We start from the raw sequence: 13,336 nt of genomic DNA on the forward strand, positions 1-13,336 counted from the left end.
GCAAAATTACAAATATATTTAAGTACTTCCACGGAGTTGTTTAAAGAGCTTTCCTTTACAAAGGCAATCTGCCTGTCTGAGAGTTGGTTTCTGTACAGATAGTCATTTTCATTTAAATATCAAAGTTGCTTCACTTTAAAACGTTGAATTACAAACAAATTGGTAATATTTTAATGTTTAAGTATTTGTTGTTGTAAAATTGTAACGCGACGGTTGTGAGTTCGATCCCCACTCGAGGAAATGAAATATATATTTACGTTTATATTTCCATATATTCGCTCTGGTGTCGAGGCAAAGAGGCTTAACACTAGGTTCCCTCTGCCTACCCTGCTGTGTGCGTGATACAGTGTGATGCTAAAAAAAATTAGGATATGCAGAGGGAACCTAGGAATCTAGTGTTAAGATACGTTCCCATTGAGACGCTTCCGTTCCCCGCAAAAGAAAAAGTTTCTCAAAAAAACAAAAGCTTTTATTTCTTTTACCATACCAACTAAATATACTAGAAAGACTGATAAGATTACTAAATATTCCGGATATTTTTCTATATTTATCATTCTCTATTTCTTTATTTTCATCTTATACAAGAAAGCTAACAAATTTCATCCCAACAATATATTCGAAGAAACTCGCGACAAGTGTTTACAGAAAGGACGCTAAGATTGTATCAAACGATTTATTCTGCTTCCTTTTGTGAATGTTGTGTAAATTATGTAAATTGTGCTGCGAGAGAAAAGGAGAGGGAAAGAGAGGGAAAGAGGGGGAGAGCTCGACAGACGTTGATAGCACCTCAGTTAATTATCGCGGAGAGTTATACTGGTATAAAATTAAATGGCAATTACCAAAATATGTTTTGTTTTAAATGTTATCCTGAAAAAGCTAGGAAGTGTTTAAATATATATATATATATATTTATATACATAGGTGTGCGTTTTTTTCTCTTTACTCTTTATTCTGCATATAGAAGAGTGATAATTTAGTAACAAGACACCCCATTTGCATTTTTGCTAGATCTATGTGTGGACTGCAGATCAAAAATCAATAACATTGGTAGGTACATTTAATACAGAATCTGTACAGCAGAGTGGCGCAGTGGAAGCGTGCTGGGCCCATAACCCAGAGGTCCGTGGATCGAAACCACGCTCTGCTAGTGCCAAATTATTATTCTTTTTTATTGACTATACTCTTTTCTTTCTTTTTATCAAATCAAATTAAACGCTTACTCTATAGCATTCGTAATAGGAATACAGAAAGTATTTAATTGAGCTTTTGAGTAACAGTTACATATTACTATCAACTTAGCTCTACATCTATAACAATAATAACCATTTGGTTCTATAACCGATATAATATACAAGTCGTTAAATCATATGCGTAGTGACGTGTCTCTTGTTCTAAAACTGAGTGTTTTGACACTATAGTGACATGAAAGGTGTCATAATGAGATATTTATGCCGCTGTAATAAAATAAGCGTTAGTTTTCTTTATACTATAAGGCGAATTGTTTCGCCTTTTTTTCACCAATTTCAATACAAGATATTAAAAGTTATTCACGGTGCAGGTTAAGTTTAAATGAAAATTGTTATAGCTCAAACATAATAATAAATGTGATGATTATAATAAAAATAATTTCATTTTGATTATAATAATAAATTATGAGCCTCGAGGATGCGATGGATAGCAGAGAGCGGAATGTCTTAACACCAGTTTCCGTTTGATTGTCTAGCTATATGGGGGAAACCAGTGTAAATAAAAAAAATGCTTTGTTTTAGAACTCACTATTTTTATAACATATATTTTCTAAGCAGCACACATTTAAAAGTATCAGCAAACCACATTTTAAACAAAATTATTGTATATTTTTTACAGAAAAAGTGCAAAATACAAAAATATTATTTCAAATGAAAGTCCTCCGAGATATAAATGGGTAAATGAATTCATCCCGTTATGAATGCCTTAGCGTCGCCGTTTTATTAATTGATATAAATCGTTCGTCTGCGGGCGAATGCGGCGGTTAATTTGAGTTTTCATTTTAACTAAGAATAATAGGGATAAAAGTTCCTTTATACTCGTATATAAATTCTATTAATCAAGGATAACGGGAAATCATTAGAAAATGCCTAAATTTAAATAATTTTTGTTTAGTTTTGAAATCTACATATATAAAATCGAAAGGTCACTCACTCATCATGAAATCTCAGAAACTACATGTGCTAGGAATCTCAAATTTTGCACAGGAGTTACTTATAGGACGTAGGTGCTCGCTAAGACGGGAATTTGCAATATTCGACTTCTAAGGGGTTGTTTTTGAGGTTGAAAGTTTGTATGAAACTTCGTTACTACAAATGCTAGAAGTCTCAAATTTTGCATGGTCGTCACTTATAGGATGTAGGTTCTTATGGAGACAGAAATTAATAATAACGTAGTTCACGCAGGCGAAGCCGTGGCGGGCCGCTAGTGTATTATAATTGTAAGTACATTTATCAGTTATTTGGTTTTCTGTTGCAGCCGTAACCCGCATACAGCAGGATAGACGGAGGGATCATATTCTTAACACTTTTGGTTCCCTACGCGCCGCTTAATTTTTACAGTATCGCGTGTTGTTTTCTTACTAGAGGTGGGTAATGAAAATAATTCATTCCCTCGAGTAAATATCAAACCCACAGCCACCCACGTGTTTACAATTATACGTCTCACAATGTCACGTCGGCCTCACTGCGTCACTGCAGTTTAGTTTTTTCAGCCCGGTAAAATTAATTTAAACTTCCACAGCTCACATCGAATTCACAACCACCATTTTAAACTAAAATGGAAATTAAATATAATAATTATATTTAAATATGTTTAATTCATAAATTTTCTATAGTATTACTAGTTCGAGTAAGTTATAAAGCTTTAGAGTCACGAGGCGAATAACTAATCGTGAGAACGTTAAGCTCGTTGAGCTTGCAGTAACCGCTAACAAGTAACAAGTATTAGCTTCTTTCAAGCCAAACCAACTAAAATTCGTAATGAGGAATGCTGTAGAGGTATCTATGTATACACTAAGGTGTAGAATAGAGTGGCGTTTACCAGTTTAAATAGAAATAATGTTAAGATACGTATGACACATGACACACTCTGAGTGTGGGAGGTGGCTCTGACCTTCGTGACAGCATCACGGTGTGTCAAGTGGCGGAACTCAACGCCACACTTTGCCACGTTAGAATGAGTAAACATTTTTGAGGCCACTGGCCTGGCTGGCCTGGAGGCTGTGATAGTGGCACAGCCTGTGCATGTAAACGCGATGCCCGTGACTTCAAAACAAAAACAGAAACTCAATTACTGTAATTTATTAACAAGTTTTTGCATTTACATACTAAAAGTATCAATGTAATGCCTTTTAAAATAATAAAGAACTGATTTTAAGCTGCAAAACGTATGATAAATCTTACATTTCATGTTAATTCTAAACATCCATCAAGTACGTATTTGTCGATATGAATAGACTTCCTCCGAAGTGAACTTATTCCTCGCGCCTCGAGGCTTAAGCTCTTCAACGCCAATCGAAACGTTTCAGTGTATTTTCTTTAGAAATCCTCTTTAAGTTGCAAATGTTACAACGATCATGACGGCGAGGACAGTGATATATGACTCCTGGGTTTTTACCACCTGACGATTTTTCGAGGTTTTTGCTTATAAAAAGATTTGTCGGTAACACTTTTATGATGTTACTGCATTTAGTAAGGGAAAATCGATAAATTTACGTCATTAGTTCAAATAAATTTTGCTTCACGCACACTACAGGGTACGCAGAGGGAACCTAGTGTTAAGACACTCTGTTTCATTATTACAGTTGTAAATGGTATTCATAGAGCGGTTGTTTATGCAAATCAGCGAAACCGCAAGCACTGGAAGCTTAATTGCTGAGCTTACGGAGACATTAATTAACTGCTTGTTCAAACAGTTTTGTTACATTTGCAAATAAATAAGTACATAATTATGTATACGTACGTGGAAATGGTAAATTTGAAGAGTTTAATTTGGAAACGGTTAATTAGAAAAATAAAAATAAATGCCAATTTATTTTTAAATATTCTTTATTTATTTAATTATTTTTTCATAAATTTTAAAAATTCTTTCGTTAAAAGTTATCATTTTGTTTCATTATCAAATTGTCTGTCGTCATGTCATGTCGGTACCACAACTCTACTACGAAGAACTGGAAATAAATTCAACAGTTGTTTTTTTTAAAAAACATCACAATCATTACTACATACTTTGGTAGGACATCTTTATTCTGCATTATAATTACTTTATATACTTATGTTACATACATTTTCATCCGATAAATATTTCTGAACCAGCTTTACTTGTGTGTAATTCAACTTTAAGCTTTTAAATTATTGAATTGCAATAAATTTTAAGCAAAAATTATAAATAAATATACTATGAAATGAAAATGAATGAATGAAAGATTGTAAAAATAATTATTATTCATTAAAATAATTTTTCAAAACGATAAAATATAAAATATTTTAAATTATTAAATGCATATATTAGCAAAAAAATTTATATAGCAGAGCGTGGTTTCGATCCACGGACCTCTGGGTTATGGGCCCAGCACGCTTCCACTGCGCCACTCTGCTGTACGGCCTCTGAAATGAATGTACCTACCTATTTTACAAATTTTTACACTTTCGGCAATTTGAGAGGCTGAACTCAAAGCTTCGCTTTCTCTTTTTACGAGAACTGGTAAATGAAAATAATTTATGCCTCTAATTGGAACGGAACCTACAACCATCGTGGTTACAGTCAGTAGTGCCTTTGGCCGCTTAAATATTTTTTTTTATTTTTAAAAATAGACATAGATGAAAACATATTTTTATTATATTTATATGTAAATTCAAATTTTATATTTTAAAAATAGCCTAACATGTTACATTCATATAATAACAAAACAAAAACATCGCAATTTCAGGAACTTGTGAAAATGTACATTGAAGTTTTTCACCATTTTTTTAAAATCTAAGTATTTTCAATAAAATCTAATAATTAAAGAGAAATATACATTTATCATTTTAAAATAATACAATATACATAGCTTCTCTAAAATGGCTTTCAAAGTTAAGGCAAATGTGATCCCCGATGCAGCGTACTGCTCGTCTTTACCGACGTAAAGTTCGTCCGGGGTGAATGGAAACTTTGAAACCTGGTTACACCAATGATGTATGGGTGGCTGGATACTCAATCCTTTAGAAGATCACTCAAAGTTTACTCCACCTGCATTACCTTGTATGTATACGAGTAATACCCTTTTGAGACCTTTTGGCATCGCTTTCGGCTGGTCTTTTTCTCCGAATAGCCTTAAATTACTTATTTTACGATAATAAGTAAACTCCAATTACCTCCAGACATCGCAGGCAAATTGATCCTTCAAATTATTCTTTCAATTTCTTAAGAGAAACATATCATTTTGTTCGTAGTTTAAACAAAAAACTAACGTTAGTACCGACGTCGGGCCTGGAGAGGTCGCGACGTAATTTCATAGTAACATACTACTACATTTATTTATGTAGACACAATCCAACTTACTTGTCAACCGGCTGTGGCAGCAGCAGGTCACGGAAAATATGAAAATTTTACGTACAATTTTTTATACATATGAATAATAAGCAAACAAAAGAAACTTTTATTTTGGGATAAAATTGTTAGAAAAGTTATAAAAATTCTGTTAAAAAAACTCTTAAATTTGTCCAAAAGTCCACCAGTTTAAAGAGAAACGTGAATAGAATATATCAGCTCAACGGACCGGCAGTAACTTACCTCACGTCCATTTAAACTTTAAAACACCGCTCCATCCCCTAAGGACTTCAGGAAATAGAATAGTAAACAAAATAGATGAGAATAATCGCAGACGCCAGTCGTGGCACTGGAGCAAAAAGTGTGACTTTAAAATCGACTGGTTTTAGGTTTTCTAGTTTTAGTAGTTTTGTTTTATTTTATTTCCTCAAGTGGGCATCGAACCCACAACCAGTTGGTTTTACAGTCACACTTTGTGCCCCGACTGGCCTCTTAATCTTGTCGTAATATATATGTATATATATATATATATATATATATATATATAATAACAAAACAAAATATATATATATAACAATCATAGCACGAATATACCCGCATAATCGGCTTAATGGAGGGAACCCAGTATAGAGACACTCCGTTCTCCATTTTTCACTCAATTATAGAGACACGAGAAGTAGTGAAGCTCTTTGCCGCGCTCTGTCTTGTTGCTAGAGCAAGCGAGTGAAGATGACACATTCCTATGAGTGAGACAGTGCTGGTACACCATGACATCTTCAAATAATAAATAAAATATAATAATATTAACTATTTTAAGAGAAATACAATAAAGTTAAATAAATAGCCTAAATAATCAATTGTTGTTCATATTTAAGTATCGCCGCTCTGCGCGCCTCCGCTGATATGCCAGACCTGTCTGTCACTTAACTTGTATTTAATATCAAAACAGACGACAGCACCGACGTTAAATGAAATTAATGAAATTTCTAATGTAATCACAATCTGGAAATATTATATAATCTTTGTGCTGAATGCAAATTTAAGTTATTATTCTTATGGTTAGTGTTTGTGTTACGCTTAACACGAAATGAGAGCTGAAGAGCGTGGAGAGCTGATGAGCGTGGAGAACAGAGAGATTGAGATTACTTGTTATTGAAATGCTTTTTTATTTTTACCTAATCACGTGTATATGTAATATGTAAATACATTTAGGGTAAAACCGGGATAGATGCCCTACTTTTTGAAATGTCCACCTAATTAGATGAAATATATTTTTTATAGGAATCATTTTTATTTATTTAGCTAGCTCAATCCTTTGTGATGAATTACTTATATTTTTTTTTAACAAATCAAATATAGATTTTGCAAAAAATAGCTTTTCGTGAAACACTAATTTTGAGGATAGATGCCCACCTATATGGATAGTTGCCCCACTATGAAAATGCTGGGGAGGATAGATGCCTGCAGGTAAAAGTGCACCTAGCACTTTATACCGATTAAATGAAAAAACCAAACCAATTGTTAAATAATTCTAATTTTAAAACAGCAATTTTGTTTCCAACAAACATAATCATAATAATGAAAAGTATATAGTGTTTTTTAAAATCTTATAATTGCTATTAAATTGTAATATCACAAAAATAGGTAACCATTATTAAAATTTTAAAACATTTGTGTAACTAAAATATTAATTCTTTCAACATCCATTATCATATTTTTACAACAAAATTACAATTCTTAATATTTTTTCTTGTAAAACACTAATATTATAAATTAAAATATTATAATATCATAAATACTAACATCCACATTGCACAATTATACATTTTTATATTAAAAAGAACAAAATATAATTTTTAGTTATCTATTCTAATTCTCTAATTATCTCAAATAATAATTATTCGTTATTCCAATTTAATTAAAATTTAGCCAGATAGGGTTTTTATTTTTCCACATCTTGCGCAATAATTTCTGAAAAGTGTACAGGTTTCATGTAGCCAGTTCTGACACATTACACATTGAATCCAGTCGGATTGCGACTTCGTATTTTTATAGTTTTCAAAACATTCTAAACATTCTAATGAAACAGTCTAACTTAGTTTTCAATTGTTTTTGCTTTCTCTTAGCTATATCTTTCTTGTGTTAAAAAAATGCTAATTTAATAAATACTTTAAAAAATATTTTAAAAATATATACCTAACTCCATATACTGAGTATAAAGGGATAGATGCCCCTAAGGGCACCTATACCTCGAAAAATCAGGGCAACTATCCTTTGTGATAGGGATAGATGCCAAGGAATTTTTTTAGTAAATTATAAACAAAATAGAATTTATAAGCACCTAGATACAGTCTTAATGAACCAATACATCGACGTAATAAAAAATATAGCGTAATTGATTACAAATTATAAAGTTATACAACGCAAAATATTAACCTTTAAATCTTTGACGCGTTCACGACTTTCGCCGCGGAGATATTTACTAAAATGTGCTAAACGCGTTCTCATTGCACGAATGTCCGTGAATAACTTTGGTGCGGGAAGACTGTGGCTCCTGCTTGTACAATTATTTTTTTGTCGCGAGTTCGGGAAGTTAGGTATTTTGAAAATGGGGCATCTATCCCACTGCGGCATCTATCCCGGTTTTACCCTACATATTTTTTTGCGGGTTCACGCATTTTCCCGCATGTAGCAAGGCAAACAGAGGGAATCTAGTTCTAAGCTGTCTTAAGGAAATGACTGTTTTCCCTACTTTCCACCTAATTTTCAGAGACATTTCAAGCTTAAAGATGAAGCTCAACGCTGTGCTTTGCCTATCATGGAGAAGAAATGAAAATATAATATATAATGTTTCCCCAAGTGAGGATCGAACTCACAACCACCACGTTACCGCGACGGCAATTACATAATATACGTTGTATGAGAATCTAGAAAACATAAGTACGTGCAACTGAGTGTCAGCGAGAATTATGTGGACTCTAGAGAAACATATGAAACCACTGCGCCGATTTATGAGGGGACGAAATGTCATACTTTATATTACCCGTATATAGGTAGAGACGTAACATTCTTATTGTAAAACGTGATAAAGAGGGTTTGAAAAATGAAATAATAATTTAATTACCTTTTAATTTTTTAGTGAATGCAAATCTAAAACATTTACAAATAAAAAATAGTACCATGTAAATTTCCAATACTGTACTGGAGGAGTAGCTCTCCAGGCCTCGCTACTTTACGACTTCACTGACCCAATTACTACACACCGCATGTATACAGATACAAGTCTGTATATAAACGACACTACGTTACACACACTATTTCTGCCAGTTGAGATGAGATCCTGGCAACACCGTGGCTTTAGAGTGCTGGAAGGAAAGGTCATTCCAGTTTACTTTTAACTAACTTTTCTATTGTCCCAGTAAAGCAACTCCTGTAAGGTAAACGAAGCACGGAATTCGCTTTCTGAATTTTGGATCTTTTGTAAGGTGAGCTTTTGAAAAATACTGTTTGAGCTTTTTTAACTTACCCTCTGAGTTTAGATATAGAATAAAGAATATAATTTATACGTAGAAAAATATTAAAGTTATATTCCTTAGTATTGAAAAAAAAATAAAAATCGTGAGGCTAGTAAAATAAGTAAAAATAAAAAACGACAAAATAATAACTCAGGTCAAATTTATGTAAAATTATATATGAAGCACATTTATTATCGGAGCTGGATCTGAACTTAAAACCATCTTATACAATTAGTAATATTCCAACTCTACCGTAATAAAATCAAATTATTTTTTTAAATAACAAAAAATATTCTTACAAAAGCTTTATAACATACATTGGTATATACATTGAACCTCTTCTATAACTGAATATCGAAGCTACGAGTACATCTCGATACGATTCGTTCGTTTCCAATGAACGAGGCACAATTTTTGTTCGAACTTAATAGCTTTCGAAAACGTCGAATCGATTGTTGAATGCAAATTTTCTTAAAATAGAAGCAAACCTAGTTTCGGAAGCCTTTTGCGTTTTCCTGCATTCGCTAGTTGCATTCCGACCGACACGACTGAAGCGAATGTGATATTGGAATTTTGACTTAATACGTAGTTCATTTGTTCAATATTTTAAAATATGATTTCAACAGAAGGAACCTAGAGACAAGACACTCTGTTGCGTATATGTTGATATTGCGTATTGATTAATGGAACTCAATGACCCGTTTTATCTACTCATCATAGCAGGGATATGAAAAAAATTACTTTACCGAGTGGGAATCGAATCTACAACTGTTCTACGACGACCAGATATGATAGCTTGTTATTGTCTCAAAAGGAAAAATTTTGGCGAGCTACGGCAAACGCAATGTATTTAAAATGGATATAAAATGGAAGCTTGTATAAACACCGACGCGAATTTCATGGCTGTGTCATAAAACAGAAACTTCAAAAGTTAATTAATATTAAAATATCAAACCTTAATAAGCAATATTTATAAATAAATACAAATTATAACGTGGCCCTGTATTATAAAATAACCACTCGTTCATAAAACGTAAATTATTCTCTTCAATTTCGAGTTTATCTGTTATTGTCATTACAATATAAAACATGAGTCAGTAATTCAATAGCTTATTAATACCGCGATGTGCTTTCGAACTTCAATTAATTGGCTGGAATATGTTATACTACAAGTATATTATATTACTCAAATAAAGTGTAGGACAATTAAATAATTATTACGATTACCGTGCAAAGTGGTTAGGGCGGGTTTGTAATTTTTCAGATCTTTTGAAGTAAAATAAGTATATATTTCATTTCAGTTTTCATTGATACACATTTATAGTATAGCAATATAAATAAAATTTAAATATCTACATTTCTGCTATTATGACGAATTTCATACACGATGTGTACGAAATCGAATCTCATACTGGTTAATAGTATTTATGCAATTTTATTTATTTTTTTCATTTATTATGAAGTCTATGTAAGTCTAAATCTGCTGAATATATGGCACAATAAATATTTTTAAATTTTTTATTACCTAATAGTATCAGTTTATTTCTTTTAAAATTGGATTTAAATTCAAAAAATTGTATAAAATGAAATATAAAATCAATAAAAACGCTAAAATAAATATAGCAGAGCGTGGTTTCGATCCACGGACCTCTGGGTTATGGGCCCAGCACGCTTCCACTGCGCCACTCTGCTTCACGATTAAAAGCTATACATTTCAATTATAAAAACATATAAAGTTTATTAAATATGATTTAAATTTTCGTAAAGATCCTGAAAGTGAATTTATACTAAAGTATTATTGTAATCTCTTGTTAAAACTAAATTAAAAAAAAACATATAATTTTTTAATTACTTACAGGGTTGCCCTATTGCTCAGTGGTATATAGTTTTCTTCCTTCAATAGTTTCCGGTTCATATAACAGCGTTGATGTAACGCGCGGTCAACAGCGGCTCGTTAAAATGTTCATGGCTCCCGGCTCGTCAGTGGGCCGTGACGACACTCCAGCCACCCGGCGCTACTACTAAATGACCCTTGGTGCTTGTAATTTTAGTTTTTTAATTAGATATGGAGATTTTTGTGAAAATTAATTAAAAATTATGTGTGAATTTCATAAAATTAATAAATTGAACCTTTGGTGCGTTTGTTAAACTTTATGTGGTTATGTTATTCTTGTTATGAGTTTTTTTTAATATAATTTGTCTAAATAAAAAATATTATTCTAGTTTGAATAAGGTTTTTCTAAGCTTCTCCTAGCTTGTCCTGGCTTTAAACTTTGAGGAACGAGAGATCCTAGTTTGTCAATTAAAACCATAGACAGAGTCATGTTCCGTAGATTTCTTCTATCTAGACGAAAAGCTGGTGATAAAATTAAAAGGTATTTAATAAAAATCTATTTTGAAAATAAATATATTTCATACAGAAAATTAAACAAATCAACATTAGCAATATTCGTAGAGTAATACATTTCGGGTCGCGTCTAATCCCAATCCAATATCTAGAACACAACGCGACGCACGTACTCTACTGTTTATCTTTGTGCGATGTTTAATTTATATTCAAAGTTATTTTATAATATTATCAAATATTAAGTTACCTAATATAGGACTGAATAAAAATATATTTTAAAACTTATTTGTATTTAAATACTTTACTTAATAAACATAAGTGTTTATTTCAGAAATTAATTTTCAATTGTGTGGTTTTCCACGTGGAAAACTTTTTTCTATAAATAGTAAAATAATACAAATAAAATAAAATATTTTCCAACATTTTACATCAGTATGTAAATTTACTAGCATCGATAAATAATACAAAATCAATCACGAGCTTACTTAGTGATTAATAGACTGAAATTACAGGATTTCGCCCGAACTCGAGCCTCGTATATAAATCACAATGCGAACATATTTCTTTTGACCTATCGATGCTGTCCTGCTAGCGTTAATAAATATTTCATACCAGTAGATGAAATGCAAAATATAAGTAAGTAGCTTTTGTAAATAAGTTGTTGTAAAAGCTAGTATATTTTTAAGCATTTTTATATGAAATATTTTTTGAGGGTAGAATAAAATAACAAAAAGTAAGAAAGGATTAGAATATTAGAACAGGCCGTCGGGGCGAAAGGACACAAAGGTGGGACTGTGTGTGGTGGGTTCGATCCCCACTCATGGGAATGAATTATTATTTTCTATTTTTTTTATTTCTTTGCTCTGGCACGTAGACCAAAGCCCGGCGTTTAGTTCCGCCACTCAACACGCAATGCCTCGAAAGAGTTGATGGAAAATAGGCGATGATATATGGAAAATAGGAGAAATAGCGTGAAGCTGATTTATTTTTTAAGAAAGTATTAATTGACGTCTTACAAAGAGATGTCTCGAAATAAGACTACTTTTTTTACCAACAGTCTCTGTTCGTTAAACTTTTATCCCACATAATCCTAACCAAAATTAAATTCACAAGTTAATCTTTATGACATTCAAGTTAGTATTTTGGTTTAATTTTAACTAATAGGTCATAAATTCCTAAGTTTTGGGTAAACTCATAAACTAGTGGGGAAAGGTTGTAAAGCCTATACGGTTTTGTGGAAGAGGGATGCGCCTATCAACGGATATATTGGGGCTTGGAGTCGATTTATGATCGAATAAAAATACCGGCGAGATCGATAGACATACATATACATATGTTAGATGAAGTGTAAACTGTCTCAATTTTGTTTTATATACACATGTCTTACGTATGATATGGACAAATATAGGAAAAACTAGTTTTAGAAAGACCTATTTTAAATGCTTATCAACTGAAAAAATGCGTGGAAGCTTATATTTTAAAAACTACTGGACCGCTTTTGGTGAAACTTGGTTCTCTATGATATATGAATTAAATTGAACAAGATGATATCGATATGACTTACCTATGCTTACATACATCATTATGCTCCAGTAGTACCTATACAATTTCTAAAATATCATTTCTGATGTCTATTAAGTCACTCCGCTCCCCACTCTGTATCCCGTATTCTGCCAATTTCAGGAGGTTTTGCGTGTTGAGTGGCGGAACTTAACGCCGCGCTTTTGCTTTGCCACCATTCGGCGTCATTTAGTCATTAGAATAAAATATGATAAACAACAATAATGATAAATAACAAAAATAAATAAATAAAAATAATAACAATATGAAACCTACTCTAATATTGGTGAAAATTACATTTTTTTCCGAGACGCGGCGTGAAGAGGCGGATAATTGCGTGACACCGAGCTCGGGG

At 32.2% G+C, this 13,336-nt stretch overlaps 3 non-coding genes across 3 annotated transcripts; 1 reads left to right on the forward strand and 2 right to left on the reverse strand.

Annotated features, from left to right (window-relative positions):
• Positions 1 to 1,075: 1,075 nt before the first annotated feature.
• TRNAM-CAU (transfer RNA methionine (anticodon CAU)) lies at positions 1,076 to 1,147 on the forward strand. The gene has a single exon. It is a non-coding gene; the product is annotated as a tRNA-Met (tRNA).
• Positions 1,148 to 4,553: 3,406 nt separating this feature from the next.
• Positions 4,554 to 4,625, reverse strand: TRNAM-CAU (transfer RNA methionine (anticodon CAU)). The gene has a single exon. It is a non-coding gene; the product is annotated as a tRNA-Met (tRNA).
• A 6,069-nt stretch (positions 4,626 to 10,694) lies between these two features.
• On the reverse strand, positions 10,695 to 10,766 carry TRNAM-CAU (transfer RNA methionine (anticodon CAU)). Its single transcript has one exon. It is a non-coding gene; the product is annotated as a tRNA-Met (tRNA).
• Between the last annotated feature and the right edge of the window lie 2,570 nt (positions 10,767 to 13,336).

Source organism: Heliconius melpomene, chromosome 17 (assembly GCF_056956725.1).
Source record: "Heliconius melpomene rosina isolate 202511_hmr_F chromosome 17, ASM5695672v1, whole genome shotgun sequence".
In the NCBI taxonomy this organism is placed as follows: domain Eukaryota; kingdom Metazoa; phylum Arthropoda; class Insecta; order Lepidoptera; family Nymphalidae; genus Heliconius; species Heliconius melpomene.